Genomic DNA, 24,979 nt, shown 5'->3' with positions numbered 1-24,979 from the left:
AAAACGTGTATTGGAGCACATGGGAGCCATCCAAAATAAAGATAAGCTCTCACCTATTGCCCGACACTTTGAAGAGCACCACCACAGCAATCGGGATCTGTTACGTTTCTTTGTTGTAGACAGAATACCAGCTAGCAACAGGGGAGGAGACAGAATTCGTAGACTAAGACAACTAGAATCTCAATATATTCTCAATCTAGATTCTAAGATCCCGAAAGGACTGAATTCTGAGGAAGAAATGTCATGGTTTTTGGGAGAGTAGGATTCCTTGAATACTAAAATTCATTCTGGTTTAGTCTCTTGAGATATGGGTACCAGCATAGGGACATGCTCCACTGACCAACCTGTCCAATCTGTATTTAAATGCTTTGTCATGCTGTTACACATATACTGAGTCTAATGTTTTCCGCTGTAATTTTAACATTCACTATTTTCACTTGTTTTTAATGTAATCAATGAAGAATAGGAGCAATGTCCACACTTTGGGTTATAGATGAAGCAGTTTGGTACATTTAATGAGCCAGGGATGTTTCTCTTGCAGATTGGGGATTCCGGCTATTATATGGAATGGACATGAAATTTGCCTGCTCTAACTTGGGAACGAAAGAATGATAATTAATGATGCATCATGATTTATTGCCTGGACTTGAGAATTAAGAGAACTAAGAGACTTGGTAGCATCAGACTATGGACTAACCCACTTGGGTTGATTCTTGGAATTTTGTTTATAATGTTTACATTGCTTTGAATGTTATATCCATTAGGATCGGGATATGGATTAGGCCCTATCCCTAATAGGTGCATCTGCCCTCAAATGCCACTGGGCAAAAATATGATTTCCAGGCGTCTCTTATGCAAAAACATTTACTTTCTGATATTCACTTTCTGATATTGGGATATGTCACTTGGCTAATACAATACTCGAATATACTTAATTTCCCAGTAGACGATATGCTATAGGCAATGAATTAAACGTGCAGGCGTGTCCCACGGCTGTCCAGCATAACAAATGCGGGAGGCTCTATCCAATGATGATGATCTTTTTAATACAATTCGGTCAAAGCAATCGGTTGTATTAATGTGTTGATAATGTGCAGTTAACATGTTATTATTTCAATTTTTTAATTCATGTTAGCACAATGATTAATTTCTGGCTCTAATTTACATACAATAATGTTTCACGCATTGCAACTAACCCATTGGAAGATGGCTGACTCCAACCAGTACGTTTGTCCCTTTTTGATGTTGTTTGTTTTAATGTGTCACATGCACTTTATTTAACCAATGGTGAAACAACAACACTTTACCCGTGAGCAAGGCGGCTGTCCGCCGAAACGCGTAGGGTTTGTTTTTGGCTTGTGGTTATGAAATAAACCCAGGATTTGACTAGCAGACGGTATTGTGTCCGAATTCATCTGTGTGGAGTGCGTTGTACTTTCTGTACGAGAAACTGGCATATATATATATATATATATATATATGTGTGTGTGTGTGTGATGAGTTTGCAGTAAAGGTATGCCTAGTGTCCTTTTAGATGGCCACAGTGAGTGAGAATCAAAATGGAGATCCTGTTGATGGTACTGAAGGCCCTATCTGCTTATTTCCTGTCCCATGTGTCTCTGCTATGGTACTGCTGTGTCTGCACCTATAGACAATCTGTTTATTCTTTGAACTCACTTTATGCACAGTCCATAGCTAGGAACAGGACATTGAAGTTCTAACCTGGGCAACTGAAAATCTGGGGTGGAATATGCATAGTCCATAGCATATCAAGGAACAGGATATTGATGCTCTAACTTCGACAATACGTGAACATCTGAAGTGGCACTACCCAATGCATACTAGAGGCCATTGGTTCTCATACCTTGTTTTCCTGTAGGAATACACAGTTAAGATGAATTGGAAAACGATCTGGATTTCAAAGTTGCCCGCCCTGTGATTGAATGCTGTTTTATCTCTGATGCCCACAATGTTACGTATATACTACACCTATGTCCAGTGAGGAAACCATCCACAGACTTCTAAAGAGCATATTTGCTCTTGCATTGAGGATAATGTGGATCCGTTTCACAACTCCCAAGGCTAGGACTCAGGGAAACAGTCGAGCTGCTGTATTCTGCTGTGATGAAGATGAGTTGATCTACCCATTAAGGAGATGATCTGCTCCGGACTTCATTGACCAGACTGGAGGCAGAAAAGTGGGAAGTGCAGTGAGGCTTTGCGAAAAAGTAAATGCCCAGTGAGAACGAGAGATGACAACATAAGTTTGAAACACTAACTGTCCTTTGGCTACTTGTACATCATTTAATGGACCATTCTTTCCACAGATTCTTCACCTTTATAGTATCTGAAAGATTCAGACTGTAGCTAGAAAATATTTCAGCATAGCCCCTGTGCACCAGTTAGTTACGTCATGCGGCTCCATGTTTACTTTGTGCCCCTTCAGAAGTAATGACTGGAAGCCACGAATAGATGCCCCTCAAGCATGCTGAATGAAGTCAGTTACTTTCTTTCCTCACCTTCATACTCCGATCCGGAGGTAGTTATACTTTTTAAGAGTTGTTAAGCATTTTCTCTTCAAATATATTTCTAGTTTGTATGGGAGCATAACTACAGAGTACTCCTAAACAGAGAACAAGCCAGAGTACTCTTAAAACTAAAGAGTACAAGCATTTTAGGGACTTTTGTATACAAATATCTGAAAGAAACAGGTTAGTATTTGATTCCTTACCTTAGAATATCCCCAGGCGTCAGACCGGATCCGGAAACTTTTGCGTAGCAGTACCCCTGCGTGTCGGTAGGCGTCGTCTGCGGCTCCGCGTCGTTGACGCCGGGATCTTTTTTTTTTTCCGCGCCAGCAAGCGCAGATCCGGAAAAAGTGGTACCCCTTAGTCAATTTTTGACTAAACTTTTTCAATCATTTTTGATCCTTTTCGAAGTCTAACGACTCCGACAGTGCCGGTAGGGATGCCAGGGTTTAAACCCTGCGCCGACTGTGACCGACTGATGTCGGTTACCGACCCCCACTGCCGGTGTTTTCATTGCCTGGGCCTCGACCACCATGACAAGGCCTGCTCCGACTGTCGAGCCCTGACGTCTAAAGCTAGGCGAAAGTGGTCCCGCAAGCGACTCGAGCTCCGGCAGTCTGCCCCGTGCCGATCGAGGTCCCGGTCCGCGACGAGGTCAAGGGACCGGTCGCGGGGTCGGAGCCACCATAGCTCTGGGAGTCGTCCTCTGTCTTCGGGCTCGAAGTCCTCAGGTAAGCACAAGAAGTTGAAGAGACGTCATTGCTCTTCCGACTCCCCCTTCACGTTCGCGTGATGCGGCCGGGGGTTCGGGCGACACCGCTCTCGCGGCTCTGCCGGAGCCGCGGGCGTCGCAGCTGCTTCATACCCGTCGGTCCCTGGGCAGAACGCAACGCCGGAGGAGATCGAGGCTTTCCTCACGGCCATGAGGTCGCTCACTCCTCCATCGGGCTCCGCGGCACCTTTGGGCCCAGTGGCCCCGACTGGGGGTCCCAGCGGGTCAGGCGCTTCGGCTCCGACGCCGTTGGGTGCTTCGGTCCCGCCGCCACCGGTGACTTTGGTCCCGGCACCACAGGATCCGGGTCCGGATCTGGGTCGTCGCCGGTTGACCTCACGACCTCGCCTGCCCCCAGGGTGTCGCCCCTGGCGCCGCCTACGAGCGGCGCTGTCCCCGATGCCTGCCTCAATTCGGGTGCGGCGCCGGAACGGCGCCGCTCTCGACGCTGATGGGAGATTTCTACTTCTATGAGCCGGCCCCATCCTTTGGTCCTGAGTCTCAGGAGATGGGTGGCGAGGGGGATTGGGATGGGTCTGAGTGCCAGTCTTATCAGGACTGGACAGGTGAGCTAGGGGAGGCCAGTCGTCTGGACACCTCGCCGGACACTGGTTTTGTCTCCCCTCCTACTGTGGCTACGGAGGAGGGGTCTGCCTATAGTGCGATACTGACGCTGGCGGCCAAGGCCTTGGGCCTGGAGCTCCCCGTCGCGGCCGTGAGGACTAACCTCCTCACTGAGGTCCTTAAACCGCAGGCAAGCTCGGCCCTAGCCTCTGCTGCTGTTAAATGAGGCCTTGTCTGACGTTCTTCTGGGCACTTGGTCAAAGCCCGCTACAGGTCAGCCTGTAGATAGGAACATTGCCAGACGCCACCGCCCGGCTCCGGGCGACTCTTGCTTCCTATCCACCCATCCCACCCCTGAGAGCCTGGTCATCCAGGCCTCTAACTCCCAGACCGCATTCCCGATGGCTCCCCCCGATCGGGAATCCAAGAGGTACGAGCAATACGGGAAAAAGGTATTCTCCTCCCTGAGCTTAGGGCTGCGGTCAGTCAACACCGCGTGCCTCTTGGGCCGTTATACCCACTCTCTGTGGGACACGGTCGCGGACGTGCTGCCACTATGTCCGGCGGAGGTCCAGACTAAACTCACCCAAGCCCTTGCGGAGGGTCGAGATGCAGCACGGTACTCCATCCGGTGTGGACTGGATACCACGGACTCACTGGCAGAGCGATGGCAACGACGATGGCGATTCATCGCCATGCCTGGTTGAGGTCTGCCAACTTTTCCGCTGATGTCCAGAACACCCTTATGGACATGCCGTTTGATGGCTGTCGCCTCTTTGGCGACAAGGCAGCCCATGCGCTTGAGTGCTTTAAGGACTCCAGGGCTACGGCCAAGTCCTTGGGCCTCTCGGCCCCACACCAGCAAGCGGCTGCTTTTCGCTCCTTTCTTGGCGAAGGAAGGGGCGCCCCCCACACGTCCTGCCAGCCACGGGCCGCAGACTACTGTCCAGCTCGGTGGCGGACGTGGAAACCGCCATGGCGGTGGACTGGGACAACGGCGATGCCAGTCCACACCCGCCCCTGCAGCATCCGCCTCAAAACCCTCCTAGTCCGAGCTTTCAGGCCCATGTGACGCCAGTGGGGGGCAGAGTTCGCCATCACCACCTCCACTAGCGCACTGTCACATTGGACAGGTGGGTGCTGCAAATCGTCTGAAGGGGCTACTCCCTCCCCTTTGAGGCGACCCCTCCAGCCATGCCACCGCGATACCACTGCGTGTCGGGGGATCACTTGACACTTCTACGAGAGGCAGTTACGGCCCTCTTGGCCAAGGGGGCCATCGAGCGCGTTCCTGGGCCAGAAGTAGGGTGTGGTTGTTACTCCCACTACTTTCTGGTACCCAAGAAGGGCAAAGGGGGCCTACGCCCTATCTTGGACCTGCGGAACATCAACGGCTTCCTCCGGAAGGAGAAGTTCAAGATGCTGACACTAGCTCAGGTCCTAGCTGCCCTGGACCCAGGAGACTGGATGGTAGCGTTGGACTTGCAGGAAGCTTATTTTCATATTCCCGTCCTGCCAGCCCACCGATGTTACCTGCGGTTCACAGTAGGCCACAAGCACTTTCAGTTTACCTTTGGCCTTACCAGCGCCCCACGGGTGTTCACGAAAGTGATGGCGGTGGTCGCAGCTCATCTGCGCAGGTTAGGGGTTTTAGTCTTCCCCTACCTCGACGACTGGTTGTTGAAGGCGGGCTCGCCCCAGACAGTAGTCAGCCACCTCCAGACTACGGCCGACCTCCTGCACCTGCTGGGGTTCTCCATCACTGTGCCGAAGTCACACCTGTGTCCCTCTCAGAAGCTCCTCTTCATCGGAGCGTTCTGGACTTGGCGCAGTTTCGGGTTTATCCTCCCGAACAGCGGGTTCAGGATATTCAGGCTTTGATTCCAATCTTTCAGCCGCTATCCCAAATCGCAGTCAGGTTGACGCTGCGGCTTCTGGGGCCGATGGCCTCCTGCATCCTTCTGGTGCATCACGCCAGGTGGCGGATGCGGGCTCTGCAGTGGGACCTGAAGACCTGTCGACCATGTCTTGATCTCAGAGGGCACTGCAAGACAGATGCAGTGGTGGCTCACAGACCGCGATTGGGTCAGCGACAGATCCCTCTCCCTACCCCAACCGGAGCACGTAGTTGTGACGTTCGCGTCCCTCCAGGGCTGGGGAGGCCACATGGGAGAGGCGGAGATCAGAGGCCTCTGGTCTCCGGCGGAGTCCCGGCTCCACATCAACCTTCTGGAGCTGTGGGCGAACCGGCTTGCACTGAAGGCATTCCTCCCCTCTGTCCGGGGGAGTGTAGTGCAGGTGTTCACGGACAACACCACCGCCATGTGGTACTGCAACAAACAGGGCGGGGTGGGGTCGTGGACCCTATGCCAGGAGCCTCTGCGCCCCTGGCAGTGGCTGGAACATCAGGGCGTGACCCTGGTGGTTCAACACCTGGCAGGTTCTCTGAACGCCAGGGCGGACGATCTCAGCCGTCGGAGCATGATGGATCATGAATGGCGTCTGAACTCTGACGTGGCACAAAGCCTCTTTCAGCAGTGGGGAGAGCCTTGGTTAGATCTATTCGCCACAGAAGAGAACGCGCAATGTCATCAGTTCTGCGCGTTGGAATTTCCAAGGCGGTACTCGCTCGGAGACGCTTTTCGTCGCAAGTGGAGCTGCGGTCTGTTGTACGCCTTTCCGCCTATACCACTTCTGCCAAGAGTGCTGAAGAAGATCAGGCGCGACCTGGCCCAAGTTATTCTTGTGGCTTCGGACTGGCCACGAAGATACTAGTATCCCGAGCTACTCAGTATGTCTGTCGATCCCCCGGTTCGTCTGCCTCTTCAGGAGGACCTTCTGTCGCAACAGCAGGGGACGGTCCTCCATCCGAACCTGTCCAGTCTCCACCTCCATGCTTGGAGATTGAGCGGCGAACTTTGAGGCCATTTGACTTGCCTCCTGAAGTTTGTGATGTAATTCTGGCAGCCAGGCGTCCCTCCACAAAGTTGGTATACGCCTGCGGGTGGAATAAGTTTGTGGCCTGGGGCACAGCAAAGGCTGTGGATCCCCTTTCTGCCCCTCTTTCTGAGGTTCTCCTCTTCCTTCTTTCTCTTGCCCGGCAGGGCTCTGCTCTGGGCACTATCAAGGGCTACCTTTCTGCCCTCTCCGCCTTCTTAAGGCTACCTGATCAGCCTTCTTTGTTCAAGTCCCCAGATGTTAACAGATTTTTAAAGGGCATCACTCATATGTTCCCCCCTGTTCCCTTCGTGATGCCCCAGTGGGACTTGAACCTTGTACTTACTTTTCTGTTGTGCGCTCCCTTCGAGACACTTCATAACTGTCTCTCTGTCTTCTTACCCTTAAGACTGCTTTCCTGATTGCCATCACCTATGCCAGGAGAGTGAGTGAGCTCCAGGCTTTGTCATCCAAGCCTCCCTTCCTTTCTGTCCACCCGGACAAGATTGTGTTACGGCTCAAAGTAGTCACGGCCTTCCACATCGGGCAGTCCATCACCTTGCCCACCTTCTTTCCGCCTCCGCATCCCTCTAAAGAGGAAGAGCGGCTCCACCGTCTGGACCCAAAACGTGCGTTCTCATTCTATTTGGATCGCACACGCCAGTTCCGGGTGGATGACCAACTCTTTGTTGGTTACGTGGGCGCTAAGAAAGGTGGGGCGGTGCGCAAGTGGACCATCTCTCGGTGGGTCGTGTTGTGCATCAAGGCATGCTACTCTTTGGCTAAAAAGGAACCTCCTGTTGGGCTGAGAGCCCATTCCACTCGGGCCACGGCGGCTATTACTGCCCTTGGCCGGGGAGTCCCCATGCAGGACATTTGTCAGGCAGCTACGTGGGCCTCGCTGCACACGTTCGCACGACACTACTGCTTGGACAGCCTAGTCTTGAGGGATGGCTTTTTTGGCCGTTCCGTCCTCCAGGACTTTCTGGTGTGCTGTGTTACTGTTTATTCCGTCTTTGGACCAGGAAGGAAGGAAGGACTTTTAGTAGGCACTTTTAAAGGTTATCGGTCAACCCCTTTGTCCTATGTACTTGCACTGGATTAGCGTTCCTTGTTCAAATCAGGTGTTGTGGTGCGTTTTCGTGAAGGCTGTGTCCACCTGTTTCTTTCAAAGCCTTTTGTGATGCCACAGTGGGACCTAAACTTGGTCTTTACTTTATTGGTTCGCAGACCCACCACCGGGGTTGTTATTGCTGGGGTATCTATTCTGAGGTAAGGAATCTAATACCAACCTGTTTCTTTCAGATGCACAAGTTACTTACCTTTGGTAACAATATATCTGTAAGAAACAGTAGTTAGTATTAGATTCCTTACCGCCCCACCCATCCTCCCCGTTCTGCGAACCGATATCTAGGGTTAAGGTCATCCCCTTTCAGGGCCCTAGTTTCATGGCACCAGTGTTGGTTTTTATCATGGCTCTGCGTTTCTGGCGCGGAAAAGCTGTGTATAAGAACTGACGTCAGCGCGCGAGGGCGGCGTCTAAGTACTCCGGCGACGTCATCTGGGCGCCAATGACGACGGACGCGGAGCCGCAGACGACGCTTACCGACGCGCAGGGGTACTGCTAAGCAAAAGTTTCCGGATCCAGTCTGACGCCTGGGGATATTCTAAGGTAAGGAATCTAATATTAACTACTGTTTCTTACAGATATATCGTTACCGAAGGTAAGTAACTTGTGCGTCTGTGACAGATCTCCACGAGGTGTCTCTGGTGTTGTGGGTGCGGCAACAACTCCAAGTCGTGAGAGAAGTGTGCCCTGATGACCCTGAAGGCGATCCTGTAACTCTGAGCCAAGCTTTAGATCACAAGCAACACAGGAAGTCCTGCAAGGGCCGCTCCCACTGGAAGTCACAGATAAGTACCTGTCCTGCTCTCAGGATCAGTCATGTGACAAGTCTTCATTTCTGTTCATGTCTTCGGTTAAGTCAAAATCTAAAAAGATCCTCATCCCTTCCTCACCTTTATCTCTCTGAGAAGTCGCAAGGCCATTAAGGTGCCCCGTGTTCTCTCTCCTGGTACCGTACAGTGTAGCAAATTCCGCAGCTGAATGCGATGTGCCCCGAATTCCTGTATCTGGCCCCCTTAACCGTTGACTGCGGCGCGAATTCCGCCGCGGTGCGGGTGAAATGAGTGGGCGTGGTTGGGACGGTCCCCGGCCGTCCTCCGCACACGCCCACTGTGACGTTGGAAGGCCAATGGGTTAAACCTCCTCAACTGATTGTGCACACTTTCAGTGCACCTCCAGACAGCTTCTTTGTCTATGCGCCCACTTCCATTATACGACGGAGGCGCATAGGCAAAGTGATTCTCCCATTTGCATGGGGCCATGCGCCCATGCAATTGAGGGAGCACCCTCGAGATAGCGCTGGTTCTGCATGTCCCTTTTATACTACCACAGAGCCCTGGGTTGCACATGCCCGTTGAACCCCTGGAGCAATTTCTAGAATACGGCCCTTGGTGGCAAAGCATACTGGATCCCTGAGAAACTCTCCAGACTAAGACTACTGTCATATGCAGGAATTGACAAAACTCCCACTTTTATGCACATGCTATTCGACTATGGAAAGCTCCATAATTTCTGAAAACTATTAATGCAATCTTCAACACTGAATATCCCTGAATTTCCACACAGTTACCTTAGGCCCTTGGTCTGATTCCCCCCATGCTGAAACAAAACCATTCAGACATGTCTCTCATGGATCTCCTACTAACAATCGGTATAAAAAACATCCTATGCAATTGGAAATCTCTCATACCACGCATGATGGCCTGCTTCAAAACAAGCTCAGACAACAACATCTCTAACAGCAAATACAACTACCAGACTTCGCAGAAACTATGGAATAGACCAGATGTATACATGCAAACATTTAAACTCCACTGAGAACACAACACTCCAACACCTGAAACGCTGGGGCTTACTTCACCCCAACTTTCTCATTTCGGAAAGTAGCATCGATATCTACCTTTAGATCACTGCCAGTGCTCTACCCTAGACCTCTTTCTTCCCCCTGCTCTCTAACTCCTTCTGGGGTCCCCTGGCGTTATTTTTCTCCCTTTTTCCTCACCTTCTCCCTCGGGGTTTACTACCATTAACATCTCTAAACACACATCTGTGATTTAAATCTGTACCAAGTGGAGTGTATTGTTTATTTTCCTTGGATGTATTTTGGTATCATCAGCATTGCTCTCACTTTGAATCTTCAATACCCCTCCTTATCCTTATTTTTCTTTTTGTATTCTCTAAAACTAACAAAGTACTTTCAAATAAAAAAAAAAACCCTAGGCAGACGAACGCAGCTGCCGACAGCTAGCAGATCACAAATGGCAACGCCACCCGGAGGTGGCGCAGAGCATCATCTAGCAATTGGGAGAACCCTGGCTCGATCTCTTCACCACTGTCGAATGCAAAGTGTCAACACGTTTACTTATTGGAGTTCTAAAGAAGGTTTTCTGTCAGATTTATTCTGCTTAGAGTAGAACACGTGACTTCTGTAGGACTTCCCGCTGCTGCTACTCTTGCCCTGAGTTCTGAAGATCAGAATGATCAGAATGATCTTGCCCAAGTCATACTAGTGGCTTCAGATTGGGCCAGGAGAGTGTGGTAACCAGAATTTCTGGGCATAAGTATCTGTCCCCAACTCAGGCTGCTGCTTCAGAATGATTCTGTCTCAACAGCAGGTCTTACCATTTGACCTACCTTTCGACACAGTGGATGTCATTCTAGCATCCTTCCCTAAAATCTGTTTACGTCAGATACTGGAACAAGTTTGTGCCTTGGTGTAGCTCCTGACAAATGGCCTGTTGCAGGCTAAACTGTTGGATGTGTTACTGTTTATTCCGTCTTTGGACCAGGAAGGAAGGAAGGACTTTTAGTAGGCACTTTTAAAGGTTATCGGTCAACCCCTTTGTCCTATGTACTTGCACTGGATTAGCGTTCCTTGTTCAAATCAGGTGTTGTGGTGCGTTTTCGTGAAGGCTGTGTCCACCTGTTTCTTTCAAAGCCTTATGTGATGTCACAGTGGGACCTAAACTTGGTCTTTACTTTATTTTTGTGTGCCTCTTTGTGCCACTGCACAACTGTTCCCCACGTCTCCTGTGCCTGAAGACTGTTTTTCCCCTCACAATCTCCTCAGCTCGTTGTGCGGGCGAGCTTCAAGCTATAATTTCAATTGGCCTACACCAGCTTCTTCCAAGACAAACTGCTGCTGAGGACTAGAGCAGGCTTTCTGACAGTTGTGATTCCTTACACATCAAGCAGTCCTCCCTCTTCTGACATTCTGAATCATTCTTTGTCCCATCTTGCCCCTTGAAAGAGGTAAGTCTCCTTCATTTGCACCCTAAAGAGTACTCCGCTTTTACATCAATCACACCAAAGATCATTGGGTGGATGATCAGCTCTTTGTGGAATTCTCCAGTAAAAAGAAAGGGTAAACAGTGCAGAGTCTGGCTCTGTCCAGGTGGATAGTACTTTGCATTAAGATCTGCTATGCAATGGCCAAGAAGCAGCCCTCAGAGGGGTTAAGGGTTCAATCTACTGGGGCCAAGGTTGCTATAACTGTGTTGGCACGTGGAGTGCCTGTCCTGGATATTTGGCAACCTGCAACGTGGGCATCAGTGCACTACTGCCTTGGCAGCCAGGTCCGAAGGGAAGGCTATTTTGGTCCTGCAGCACTATATGGACCCTGTCATTCCACAGAGCCACCATCAGAGGAGGTACTGCTTTAGAATCTATTTTATGGGGCATCTCCCCATTCTGAACAACAGACTATCATCTCAAAGGTTCCAAATTACAGATCTGCACACTCAATTTTTTTCAGCTCTGCATTCAAGGACGCAGACAGTGTCATCTGCGTGCTTGGGTGGTGCGGCTGAAGTCTTAACTTTTGGGGTGTAGCGGAGTCAACGCAGAGTCGCATGACTCCACCTACTAACATGCAGAGACTGTGCTGAAAATCGTCTGGATCCAGTGTGACGCCTGGGGATATTTTTTAATGGTGAGGAATATACGATTACATTGAATACCCTCAAAAAGAGTGTTCCGGCGGTTAAGTAACTTGTTCCTCACTAGGCACTTTTGATTCTATATTCTTTATTAAGAGATTGTGGTCCTTGACTGTAATTGCAGACTCAGGGCAGCTAATTGGCATGGAGGCACTGGGAGGTAAAATGTATTATTCGAATTCCAGTCATAGAATATTTGAGTAAAGTGCAACTGTCCCCCTGAGAGTCCATGATGCTTATTTATATTCAAACTCCACTCCTGGAATATTTTTGGACTGTTACAAATTCCCCATGTATTTTACAAAAGAGTTGAAAAGCCGTTATTTTGCATTGCATAATGTGCTGTCCAGAGGCACCATGCAAGGCAACAAACTAGAAGTATGTGTCGCTAATGGCATCTAAACTATATTTGTACAGCGGAAACCTATAGGACACTTGATGCATACAAGCAGCTATTCCGATATCGCATTTTCTGAGCCACCTACCTTTTGAGGTATAGACCTTGGTGTATTCACAACCAGTGGTGCATATGTACAACCAGTGGTGCATATGTACAGGTAACTGCAACATTTCACATTTTTCAGAGTGCTTAGCCAGTTCAAGTTGGTTATTTACAATGGAAAAGTATGGATGATGAAGGGCACATGTCGTGAAAGTGGAAATAATTATACTGATGGATACTTCTGTACTCCGATTACTCAACCTGTGACTGTCCTCCAGTTGACAGACTGAACTTGCAAAACCTTTTCCAAATAGAAGCTTTCCATGAAGGATGTGGCCCAAATCAGGTCACCCGGGTCACTCACGATCACCTATATGCCTTCCCAATAAATGAAGAGTCAGTCAGACAGTAGAGAATGCAAACCAGTTCATTTATTGGAAATAAGCTGCAGCGGAGCCCAGTCTGACCAGTCTCCTAAGATGACTGCCGAGGGGTCTGATCTCCCTCCACATGGTAACATCAGTTATACAATTCCAACACCTCTAGAGTCCCGCCCAAACTGGAATTTTCCAGCTCAGGCCATGGTGAACAAAGAAAGCACATAAGATGGGCAGTGCCACTGGGCAGGAACATGCTATCTCAGTCCCAAGGCCGCCCTGCAGCTTTCTACCATGTAAAGCTGTGAGAACAAGTGTATCTAATGGTAAATGTATGCAACGATGAATAGTACATTCATTAGTGGAGCACAGTTTCAACCTTGAAAAGTACAAGCCAGAGAAGCAGGGCACCCTTCTTGCTGAGGCGAGCATTTCAGAGATAGACACTCGATCTTGGTTACGAAATAACATGAATGCAATAAAGATGGCACCATGCATGCTAACTTTACAAGAACAGGGGTTCGAACATAGCAAATAGCGCATTTTGATCTAGCGCATTACAGAAGTAACATTTCAAATCCAACATCCAGGCCCTCTAGATGGCACCATATGACTTACATTAACACTCAAACCTCATAGGATCAACCTAAAGAAGGCTCCACTTGGTGCACTGGCTTTAGTTTGTTTTTCTGTGCTTTCCCAATGTGTCTTGAACACTTCTTTGGTGTCAACCGACTTACAATTGAAAGAGCATCATGCCCATCACTATGTCATGAAGTTTTCATTGTGAACCTCCTGGGACTGGTGACTCAAGGCACATACATCTGCTTGCACCAGATGGACTGTCATTGGAAAAATGCCCAGTAGGAGAGCACCCTGCCACAAACCTAAGGCCTCCCAACACCAGCTCCATTGCCAAATGCCCTCTGCCCCACCTGCTGATGCTGTGAACAAGGGCAGTGTTCTCCAAAAGGGACTGAACCATGTGCCATGATATGAAGGGAATGAAGAGAGGAAAGGCTTTCAGGTCAAGCCATGCTTCCAACAACTTCAGCACATGTATGTCCCAAGTGGCTCCTTCCTGAGAGCTAGAGCCATTGTCTCCTTAAGCACCACTGAAGTGCCCTGATTATCACCTTTTGGCACCAACAAGATGCATAAGGTAATCAAGCCCTGCAGTTGAAGAACCTACAGAACTGGGATTGTACTTTGATTCTGAAATATTAAATTCATATCATGAATATTCAAGATCCTCTGAGGAGTATTAAAGGCTATCATACATACAGGCTGTGTACAGCACTATGCTGATTAAACTTAGCCACCGAACATGGACAAACGTAGCAGGGTATCCAAAGTGCAGAAGAACCAATATATTGCACTACAGATAGCCTTGGTGTGGCCACTGTTAAAGCTTGTCTCTCTGCCCTTTCGGCCTTCCTGTGTTTACATGACCAACCATCCCTCTTCAAGTCTGCCATCTACATTTGTCATGCCGGGGTGGCACCTTAATTTGGTACTCACCTTCTTGCTATGCACTCCCTTCGAAGCCAAGCACAGTTTTTCTTTTTCATATTTTTACCATCAAGACAGCATTCTTCATTTCAATAAGTTAGTCCTTCGTACAAAAGCGGCATTCCTTCCTAAGGTAGTTATGCCCTTCTACATAGGGCAGTCCGTCACCTTGCCGGTTTTGCATGCACCGCCTCATCTCTCCAAGCAGAAAGAACTGCTTCATTGCCTTGACCCTAAATGGGAGCTTAGTTGTTTTGTGGACTGAACCAGGGAATATCGACATGACAACCAGCTTTTTGTCAGTTTCTCTGGGGCTAAGAAAGGCAAAATGGTGCGAAAAAAAGGACGATCTCAAGATGGATTGTGCTATGCAGCAAGATCTTCCATGGGCTAGTCAAGAAGGAGCCTCTGTAGGCTTGCATGCTCATTCCATCAGAGTGAAGGCTACTATCAGCCAGTAATGGTCATTTGCCAGGGTGCTACTTGGGTGTCCCTTTACACGTTCACAAAGCTTTTCTGCTTAGATAGCCAGTTCCGGTGGGACGGCACTTTGCTGGAACAGTTCTGCAGGATTTACTGGTCTGAGCCATTCCACAGACCCACCACCAATAGCAGTGTACTGCTATGGTATCTATTCACAAAGTGAAGCATCTGCAGTTAGAAGTTTCAATCAGAAGAACAAGTTTCCTTCGGTAACCCCTTTTCTTTTAGAGACTAACAGCAGATTCCTGACAAACCCACCATCCTTCCCTTTCTGTGCAGTGGACTCGCATTGTGCGTTAATAACATGCCAAATCTAAAAAATCTGCCAGCTGCTCGATCTGATTTTCCTTGGCTCCGTGCCTGATGGCATGCACTGACATCAGAAAGAAACTGACAGCATGTGGAGGCGGCACATATATAGGGTCCCCGATGTCCCATTCAAGGCACGAACACAGCCATATAACACTGCGTGCGAGGGAATTGCTCTAAAGTTTCCAGGTCAAGTCTGGCGCCTTGAGCAATTCATCACAGTGAGGAATCTGTAGTTGGGTAGCATCCATTACGGAAAAGGTGTTACCAAAGTTCTTTTGTAGTAAATGCATGCTCTGAATTTGTGAATACAGAAAAGTAGTAAACTTACTCCAAAGTGTAAATTATTTGAAAATGTAAGATACCTTTGTGGTTCAGGCCCCTAGTGTTGACTCTGGACGTTGCAAATTGTTCTTCTTTATAGACTTTTTCGGTCTCAATATCTCAGGACTCCTCCCTAAAGCTCACAATGCACAGAGATTTAACTCATATTGTGTTTTTCACCACCATTGTGTTTGGACGTACTTCTTGAGCTCTAGAACCATTGAGCTACAATCCACATCCGTTCAATTCCAGTGACCATAGAAGCTAGCCACATTATCTAGAGACCCATGTTCAACAACACACTTCAATTTTGACCCAGACCAAGGGCTTCAGTTCATATGAGAATGACTTGTTGAGAGGGGTTATGGAGATATGTATGCTGCCAGTTTTGCAGAAAGTGTAATTCCGAGTTCCTGTGGTTGAACTATCACAAAGTTTGCCGTCTTGGTTTACCTAAAGACCAATTGCGATCAACCAGTGTGGCCTACTAGGCTTTCGAAAAATTAAATAAAATCTGCTATAGAAGAGGAAGATGCATCCACATTATATCCTGCATGAATACAACCCTACAGAGTGGACACAGGTCTTGAGACCAAAGAATCTAGATGGGTCTTATTCTGAAAGGGAGGTGCGGTCTGCACTGTCTCAAGGTCAAGTAGAACAGAGCCCAGACACCTCAGGGCCTCCAAGATTGAGGATGAAGGAACTTGTGGTGCACACCCAAAATATGCACCTAGAACAATAACCGCAATGTCACCCATTCCTTGCACAACACCTAAGGATCAACCCTCCAGGTTTCAAGCTCGAAAATAATCTGGCACAGAGACCAAGCACTGGTCTCCAGTGTACCAGGCATTGCACCATAATGCGGGAATTAGAGGCCCTGAAAATTGGCCTCAGCCACTGGCCCCAAGCCAGCTCAGTGCCAAAAGCCTACTGTGGGTCCAGAGAATCCTCAAGTACCAAGCACCCAGACTTTACTACTCGGGATGGCTTCATGACCACAAGGCACCAACCTTATACCTTTGGTGCTGAAGCCACCTTCATATCTGGCCTGAGACACCCCTTGACTCCTGCCTTGACATCAAGCAATGCCATTCTAACCACTGACCTTCAGAAGTGCTGAATGTCAGCAACACAAGCCCCAAGTCCACTCAAGCTTAGAGAAGATTCAAGTTCGGCCCCCACAAAGGAACGAGCCAGAAGCTAGCCCACGTCATAAAGAGGAATCTCACATTGAAGAAGGCTATTTCAGAAGAGCTCTAGACCTACTCCATCTTGAAAACATGAAGGCCTCAGGACACAAACCCATCTGTACTTCCACCACCAAGCCCCATTACACCATTATCACCACCGCAGATGCCAGACAGGTCCCCTCGTCTGAAGTACTAGCACAGACCACAAGAGACATTTGGACCTCATGGTCCCTTCTCTAAGCCAATCCCACAAAATGATAGGAATGATCCCTGGCAGTACTATATTGGTGACACTTAGGATAACTCAAACCTAGTTATCTACCCGTTAAAGGCTGCCCCACTAGACTGCACATCAGCTTATAATGCTGTCATTCATGAGTAGGGCTCCCGGTTTCATGGTATTTGTTTTTTAACATTTCCGTCTGTATTTGTCCATATTTATTTTTTGACCATTTTATCTGTATTTATTCATATTTATTTCCTGTTTTGCGTGTAAATGAAGTTGACCTCCTGTACATTTCCATATTTATTTAAGTAATATATGTGCACTCCTACTTTGATGTCTGTTGTGTTTTAGCTATTTAAGTTGTCAAATATTACATAACAATACATCCACTGGTAAATACTAGCATTATACCATAAATGTGTGTTGACATACGCTGTTATTTAAATAAATTTCATCCAGTTTTTAAATTTCCCATGCTGTCCATATGCTCAGCTGCTGGCCTATAATTAATCAGACAGCATGGAGAGTCCTTTAAAATGGAGCACAATTTTCTGTATTCATCCACTTTTAAAAATAAATGCAGACAGAAAACACATTGTTTTCTGTCTGTATTTATCTGTAAAAACGGAAAACAGGAAGCCTTCTTCATGAGCGACTGTTCACCACAGGTTGACACTGTGATATGGTGAATAGTAAGATTAATTTAAAACGGAAGTCTTCCCATTTCCTGCAGACCCTCAGAAGCATGACTTGTTGCACAAAAGAGAACTTCAAACAGCAAGTTAAGGTCTAGGTGGTCACACCCAGAACTAAGGAGAAATATAAGCCTGCGCCCAGAGACCCCATGTACATCAGTTGTCACGTACCTCTTGGGCCCATTAGTTGTTCACACAACTAGCTAGAGTGTTCGAACAATGCACAGTGGCAACCTCATGCGACAGGGCAAGCCAGAAGATCAATTCAGTTGGAAAGTGTGTTGCTGCGGTGGCAGCAGCACAGTAGTATAGCGCCAGTTCTATAGGGTTCCTCAACATACAACAGGTATTGGGAGGAGATGGAACAGCTAGTTAAGCATCTTCTGGAGGCATATTAGAAGAGAGTCAAGGAGCTGGTTAACATCTATCTGATAGAGACTTTTGGCTGCAGATTCCTTACTTTTGAATTTCCCAGGCATCCGACTGGATCCAGAAACCTTTGTGTGAGCAGTACCCCTGTGCTCTGTCAGGTGGCTCCATTTGGTTGTGCGCAACGGCGATGGATGTGACGTCACGGTCACCTGTATAGGCGCCACTGAGGCGTGCGGGGATCTTTCCGCGCTAGTTAGCGCTGATCCGGTGAAGAGCTACCCCTCTGTCTCTTTTTGACATACTTTTTTCAACGTTTTGTCAAAGATTTTTTCTTGAGTGTTGAGGGAATGTCCTCTAGAAAGGTAAGGTTCAAGCCATGTAGCACCTGTCACCACACCATGCCAATTACTGACCCGCACCATGTGTGCTTATGGTATCTCAATCGCATTTTTAAGTTTTAAGTCGTGCTTAGAATGCTGTGTCATGGCGCCAAAGGCTTTGAGAGAGCGGTCCCTAAAGCTGCTAGCAGCCCAGCAGTCGACGCAATCTAGCTTGTCTCCTAGGAGGTCTTGGCCCCGATCGAAGAAAAGGAGGTCGCAGGACTGCTCCAGAGCCCTAAGTCATCTTCGTCACACTCTAGGTCTTCAGGACATTTGGGGAAGAAGCACAAAAAGTCTAGATGGACTTTGACTTCACTTCGTCCATCAAGGATTGGTGAGATGAGTAGGCAACATAAACACTCAAAGCGTGGTTCTGTGGAGCCGTTGCCAGATACGACTCCGTGCCTCCTCCCTTTTCCGGGGGCAGGACAACCCTCACTCCAAGTTTATGAGGCTATGTGCTGAGTATTTGAGCGGGCCGACCCCTTCCATGCGCCTTCGGGCACCACGGGGTTCGGAGGAGGCCCCATCAGGTTCCGCACCGACAGTGTCAGCCTATGTAGGGTCTCATAGATCTGATCCTGGATCCAGGCTGTCGCCGGTTGAGCAAATGTCACCTTCTCCGATGCACATGTCGATACTCTTGGGGCCTATTCGCAGTGCCAGCCCCATTTTTATTCCTGATTCTGAGTTGGAATGGCATCAATCAACTCTACAGAGCCCAGTGGTTCTAAGTTGTTGCCTGAGCATAGAGGCATGGGGGACGGAAAGAGTGGGAGGGGGTCAACGGACCCTTTAGAACACCAGTTGTACACCCCTTATGAAAATTTGGACTGGTACGAGGATCTAGCAGGGGCAGTGGACTTGACAACCCTCCAGCTACTGGTATGTTCTCTCCACCTACCGTGGCTACGGAGGAGGGAGCGTCTTAAGCAATGATGGTGAAGAGGGCAGCGGAGGACCTTGACTTCAAACTTTCCTCTGTGGCAGTCAAGACTAACCTTTTGACCAAAGTGCTTCAGCCTGGGGCTTCCTCACCCGAACCCTGATTGCCCTTTCACGAAGCACTGACTGATGTCCTGCTAGGAGCTTGGTCCAAACCTAGCACCAGTGCTGGTGTGAATAGGACAAATGCCCGCCGGCATCGTTGAGCCCCAGGAGATCCTTGTTTCCTCAGCAAACACCCCACCCCTGAGAGCTTGGTAGTTCAAGTCTCAACATCCCATGGTGCGTTCCCTGCTGCTCCGCATCACAGGGAATCCAAGAGGTTGAACACGCTTGGGAAGAGGTTTTCTTCCGCCAACCTGGCATTGTGTTCGGTGAATACAGCAGGCCTTTTGGGCCATTACACCCATATCCTATGGGAAATGGTGACAGAGGTGCTGCCGCAAGTCCCGGAGGAGGCCCAGGCCATCCTCTCCCAAGCAGTAAAAGACGGGAGAGATGTAGCAAAGTTCACCATTAACTGTGGCCTGGATACAACTGACTTGCTGGGCTGAGTGGTTTCGTCAACGCTGGCCTTACGGCACTACGCCTGGCTGAGAACATATGGCAACCTCATGAATATGCCCTTCAGTGGGACTTGTCTCTTCGGAGAGAAGGCAGACTCGTGATGGAGCGCTTCAAGGACTCGCGTGCTACGGCCAAGTCCTAGGGCCTCTCAGTGACATCTTGTCCAAAGTCTGCCTTTCATGCCTATGGAAGGTGCTTCTATCTGTGCCAACCATACCCCAGCCACCATCCTGTGCAAGCTTCCCAAGTTGTGCGAGGACGTGGATGCGGTGCATTCCGATCAGATGGGAATTGTAGCCACTAGTCATCTGCCACCAACTCCTTGGCAGCTGCAGCCTTAAAGCCCTCCTAGTTTGGTTCTGCAAGACCATGGGTGCCCATTTGGAGGGAGAATCCAACATCATCTCCTCCACTGGCAGACAATAATGTCGGACAAATGGGTCTTGCAAATCATTCAGAGGGGTTACTCCCTCCCATACCAATCTATCCTTCCCACCATTTCATGAGAGGCTGGCGTAGGATCATCTTTTCTTGCTCTGAGAGGAAGTTACAGCTCTCCTGGCTAAAGGGGACATAGGCTTCCAATATCCGAAGTAGGCAGTGGTTGGCATTCCCATTACTTTTTGATACCCAGAAAGAACAAAGGTTTCCATCTTATTCTAGACCTCCGAACAGTCGATCTCTTCCTCACAAAGGAGAAATTCAAGATGCTCACTTTGGCTCACGTCTTGCCGTATACCAAGGAGACAAGCTGGTAGCATTGGACTTTCAGGCATTATCTGGGGCTCAAGGTAGGTCACAATCACTTTCACTTTACTGTGCTTCCCTTTGGACTTACCAGCGCCCCTCAGGTGTTCACCAAGGAGCTCACTTGCGCAGGTTGGGGGTTTCAGCCTTCCCTTACCTCGACGAGAAAGCAAAAGACACGCAATTGATGGACGGAATGCAAAACAAATCAAAACATTCACCCCCAGTCAAGAGATCTGGGTTAAATCCATCATTCTTTTGCTCACCATGCCACCCCAGTTTAGACCTGGCCATATGCAAATCAGTCTTGACCCTGTGCCTCATGGGAACAGTCCAGCCCGAACTGCCAAGCCAGGTCCTCCCTGGACCGGAAACTAGCATCCTTGGACCGGTTTCAGGGTTTCACCCCTCTTCAGCCAGGATAGCTTGATTCCAGTGGCACAGTGAGCCCAGGACCCACGCCTGGGCATACCTGGCGCACTAAGGGAGAGAAAGCAAAAGACACACAATTGATGGAAGGAATGCAAAACAAATCAAAACATTACCCCCCCCCCCAGTCAAAAGATCTGGGGTAAATCCATCATTCTTTTGCTCACCATGCCACCCCAATTTAGACCTGGGCATATGCAAATCAGTCTTGGCCCTGTGCCTCATGGGAACAGTCCAGCCCGAACTGCCAAGCCGAGCAGTTTGGGCTGGACTGTTCCCATTCTGCGCAGGGTCAAGACTGATTTGCATATGGCTGGGTCCAAACTGGAATGGCATGGTGCGCAAAAAAACTATAGATTTAGGCCCGGATCTCTGTACTGGGGTGAATGTATGACATTGTTCTGCATTCTGTCCATCAATTGTTGTGTTTGCATTCCCTCACCTCGATGACTGGCTGTTGAAGGCAGCCTCACCCCAGACTGTCGTCTCCCACCCCCAGACTACGGCAGACCTCCTGCATTCTCTGGGATTCACTATAAAAATGCCAAAGTCACACTTAACTCCTTCCTAGACGCTCCCTTTCATCTGAGCTGTTCTGGACACAGTGTTGTTTCAACCTTATCCTTCCGGGCAGCAATTCCAGCATACTCCGGTTATGATACAGATGTTTCAGCCTCTACCCTGGATTTCAGTGAGGATGACTGAGACTGCTGGGTCTTGTGGCCTCCACCATCCTGTTGGTAAATCATGCCAGATGGCTTATGCAGGCCCTCAGTAGGGCATGACGTTCCAGAGGGCAGAGGGAACTGCACAGGATGTGCAGTGATGGCTAATGAACCGTGATTGAGTCAGAGGCAGTCCCTTCCCCAACCAGATCTCACAATAGTGACAGATGCATCACTCCTGGGATGGGGCAGCCATCTGGGAGAGGTGGAGATCAGAGGACTCTGGTCTCTGGGGGAATTGGGACTCCACGTCAACCTGTTGGACCTCCGGGTGATCCGACTAGCGTTGAAAGCATTTCTTTCCTCGGTCAAGAGGAAGTTGGCGCAAGTGTTCAGACAACGCCACCGCCGTGTAGTACTTCAACAAGCAGAGCGGGATGGGGCCATGGACGCTTTGGCAAGAGGACCTGTGTAGGAGGCTGGCTTAGTGTATGGTGCACACTTATTTAAGTGACGCACCTTGCACTAATCCAGACAACCCTTATGGTGATTTTAGTGGACTTAGACAACCATAGACGCTTGAATCCACAGGCAGAGGCTTACCACTACTCCGAGGAATCTAAGGGCAGTTCCGCCCACACGGCTTGCCGCTCCCGCTCCGCGGGAGCCGCTGCGCACAGGAGTGCGTTTGAAACTCACAGCACCTGGTCACCGGAGGCGGAGGCAGGGGCGCGAGGAAAAGGCGTGGGCTGCGAGTGTGCAGGGACTCCAACATCCAGGAGTCCCTGCGAAGACCACGGACTGACCATCCGGTCCGCTCTCCCCGCCGGCCCGCCCCCCGCCCGCCTGAGAGTGTAAAAGGCGCTCTCCCCTGCCATTCCCTGGGACGCTTGAATCCACAGGCAGAGGCTTACCACTACTCCGAGGAATCTAAGGGCAGTTCCGCCCACACGGCTTGCCGCTCCCACTCCGCGGGAGCCGCTGCGCACAGGAGTGCGTTTGAAACTCACAGCACCTGGTCACCGGAGGCGGAGGCAGGGGCGCGAGGAAAGGCGTGGGCTGCGAGTGTGCAGGGACTCCAACATCCAGGAGTCCCTGCGAAGACCACGGACTGACCATCCGGTCCGCTCTCCCCGCCGGCCCGCCCCCCGCCCGCCTGAGAGTGTAAAAGGCGCTCTCCCCTGCCATTCCCTGGGACGCTTGAATCCACAGGCAGAGGCTTACCACTACTCCGAGGAATCTAAGGGCAGTTCCGCCCACACGGCTTGCCGCTCCCGCTCCGCGGGAGCCGCTGCGCACAGGAGTGCGTTTGAAACTCACAGCACCTGGTCACCGGAGGCGGAGGCAGGGGCGCGAGGAAAGGCGTGGGCTGCGAGTGTGCAGGGACTCCAACATCCAGGAGTCCCTGCGAAGACCACGGACTGACCATCCGGTCCGCTCTCCCCGCCGGCCCGCCCCCCGCCCGCCTGAGAGTGTAAAAGGCGCTCTCCCCTGCCATTCCCTGGGACGCTTGAATCCACAGGCAGAGGCTTACCACTACTCCGAGGAATCTAAGGGCAGTTCCGCCCACACGGCTTGCCGCTCCCGCTCCGCGGGAGCCGCTGCGCACAGGAGTGCGTTTGAAACTCACAGCACCTGGTCACCGGAGGCGGAGGCAGGGGCGCGAGGAAAGGCGTGGGCTGCGAGTGTGCAGGGACTCCAACATCCAGGAGTCCCTGCGAAGACCACGGACTGACCATCCGGTCCGCTCTCCCCGCCGGCCCGCCCCCCGCCCGCCTGAGAGTGTAAAAGGCGCTCTCCCCTGCCATTCCCTGGGACGCTTGAATCCACAGGCAGAGGCTTACCACTACTCCGAGGAATCTAAGGGCAGTTCCGCCCACACGGCTTGCCGCTCCCGCTCCGCGGGAGCCGCTGCGCACAGGAGTGCGTTTGAAACTCACAGCACCTGGTCACCGGAGGCGGAGGCAGGGGCGCGAGGAAAGGCGTGGGCTGCGAGTGTGCCGGGACTCCAACATCCAGGAGTCCCTGCGAAGACCACGGACTGACCATCCGGTCCGCTCTCCCCGCCGGCCCGCCCCCCGCCCGCCTGAGAGTGTAAAAGGCGCTCTCCCCTGCCATTCCCTGGGACGCTTGAATCCACAGGCAGAGGCTTACCACTACTCCGAGGAATCTAAGGGCAGTTCCGCCCACACGGCTTGCCGCTCCCGCTCCGCGGGAGCCGCTGCGCACAGGAGTGCGTTTGAAACTCACAGCACCTGGTCACCGGAGGCGGAGGCAGGGGCGCGAGGAAAGGCGTGGGCTGCGAGTGTGCAGGGACTCCAACATCCAGGAGTCCCTGCGAAGACCACGGACTGACCATCCGGTCCGCTCTCCCCGCCGGCCCGCCCCCCGCCCGCCTGAGAGTGTAAAAGGCGCTCTCCCCTGCCATTCCCTGGGACGCTTGAATCCACAGGCAGAGGCTTACCACTACTCCGAGGAATCTAAGGGCAGTTCCGCCCACACGGCTTGCCGCTCCCGCTCCGCGGGAGCCGCTGCGCACAGGAGTGCGTTTGAAACTCACAGCACCTGGTCACCGGAGGCGGAGGCAGGGGCGCGAGGAAAGGCGTGGGCTGCGAGTGTGCAGGGACTCCAACATCCAGGAGTCCCTGCGAAGACCACGGACTGACCATCCGGTCCGCTCTCCCCGCCGGCCCGCCCCCCGCCCGCCTGAGAGTGTAAAAGGCGCTCTCCCCTGCCATTCCCTGGGACGCTTGAATCCACAGGCAGAGGCTTACCACTACTCCGAGGAATCTAAGGGCAGTTCCGCCCACACGGCTTGCCGCTCCCGCTCCGCGGGAGCCGCTGCGCACAGGAGTGCGTTTGAAACTCACAGCACCTGGTCACCGGAGGCGGAGGCAGGGGCGCGAGGAAAGGCGTGGGCTGCGAGTGTGCAGGGACTCCAACATCCAGGAGTCCCTGCGAAGACCACGGACTGACCATCCGGTCCGCTCTCCCCGCCGGCCCGCCCCCCGCCCGCCTGAGAGTGTAAAAGGCGCTCTCCCCTGCCATTCCCTGGGACGCTTGAATCCACAGGCAGAGGCTTACCACTACTCCGAGGAATCTAAGGGCAGTTCCGCCCACACGGCTTGCCGCTCCCGCTCCGCGGGAGCCGCTGCGCACAGGAGTGCGTTTGAAACTCACAGCACCTGGTCACCGGAGGCGGAGGCAGGGGCGCGAGGAAAGGCGTGGGCTGCGAGTGTGCAGGGACTCCAACATCCAGGAGTCCCTGCGAAGACCACGGACTGACCATCCGGTCCGCTCTCCCCGCCGGCCCGCCCCCCGCCCGCCTGAGAGTGTAAAAGGCGCTCTCCCCTGCCATTCCCTGGGACGCTTGAATCCACAGGCAGAGGCTTACCACTACTCCGAGGAATCTAAGGGCAGTTCCGCCCACACGGCTTGCCGCTCC

This window comes from Lissotriton vulgaris, chromosome 9, assembly GCF_964263255.1.
Source record: "Lissotriton vulgaris chromosome 9, aLisVul1.2, whole genome shotgun sequence".
NCBI lineage: Eukaryota > Metazoa > Chordata > Amphibia > Caudata > Salamandridae > Lissotriton > Lissotriton vulgaris.
Note: the sequence above shows the minus strand (reverse complement) of the source record.